Here is a 1,473-nt window from a genome sequence, read left to right on the forward strand (position 1 = left end):
GTCTATTGAACGCATTGCATCAATGATTCACGATGGGATACCTTTGAAAGGTTTGGCGGAATTTGACACGTGGGAACATTATTGTCTCTCGGACCTGAGATGGGCCTGCGAGAGAGCAGGAAAGGGCTTATGTCTATTGAAAGCAACAGACACGATTTCTTTGCAGAGGAGTAGGAGCAGTTCATGCCTCGTCTCTTTTCATGATTCTCGTATTTTTACACCATGCACTGCGGTGGCGCAACGCACCACGACTTCAAAAAGAGTCAACTTATCTCGCCTCCTCAGGCGGCGATTGGGCGCAAAGCGGGGACATGGGTTTTTAAAGTAATTCTTACAGCACATAAACCAATTTTTTCTCGCAGATAGATGAGGGAGAGAGAATTATTTCTGAAATACTTGAAGAACATTCCAACAAAGTAAGAAACAGTGTACAATTTTCGCTTTTATTTTAACCTCTGCTTTTTCTTCACGCATCATGCAAGAAAGCTTGGGGTAAAGAAGAATTTTCACCTTCATATCCTAGCACATGTCGCAAGCAAAATTCCTGGTATAGCTTTTTATTAGTAGAACTATGTGGGAACGGTCCGCAATTTAGGTCATATCGAAGACCAACGCTCAAATGCTCTTCCGATTCAACCTCTTCGCTTTTCAGCAGTTTATCAAAGCGGAAGGAATTTGGGGATCATCTCCTGCCTAGGCAATAAAGAAAGCCCGGTGGTTTTTCAAATTTTACTTCTGTAAGAGTGGTCACTTTCGAGATTGGTAGCATCGATCCCCATTGTGAGACGTCTCCTCGTTCTCTGAAGGTTGTCCACAGATACTTCTAAGTGCACAAGGGGCGGATCGGACGCGTTGTTGGATGTGGTGTATGTCATTGTTGTGTATTGTGAAAGTTTCGCATTTCGATCGATAGGTATCCAAAAGCAAACATGCCAAAGGAAAAACTCGATTGCAAGGACTTTTCTGTCGGAAGTATCAGTGGACTTTTGCTAATTAATGCGTTAAGACCAACAAAAAAGAAGGCCACTCCAGGCTGCGGGGCCCGATATGGTGAAATATTTAGTGTACAATTTGAAATATATTTCGAAGCAGCAATGCAGCTTCCTCTTTGTCTTACCTTGTCCTCCCTTTCCTGACTATCCCCACACGCGAGACTTACGAGGCGGCCGTGACTGATACATGCACACAAGCCTCCTCCCACGCTCCCTCCCAAAAACGCTTCCTCCACCCTATATCTCGCTATCATCCTCACAGAATGAAGCTGCCCTGTCTTGCGCCCGTCTTTCAAGGCGAGCGACGTCCTCCTTCCCTCTCCTCCCCTCCCCTCCCTCTTCCCTCCAATCCCATCATGCCCCTGAAGTCCTCTACCGTCCTCACTCCCTTCCTTCCTTGCCCTCTCGCTCTCCTCTCGCCTCTGTTCTCCCAAGACGCATGCCCCAGCCTTCCGTTCTCTGAGCTCTTCCTTCCGCCTGT

The sequence above is a fragment of the Nannochloropsis gaditana genome, assembly GCF_000240725.1.
Source record: "Nannochloropsis gaditana CCMP526 unplaced genomic scaffold scaffold207, whole genome shotgun sequence".
NCBI lineage: Eukaryota > Eustigmatophyceae > Eustigmatales > Monodopsidaceae > Microchloropsis > Microchloropsis gaditana.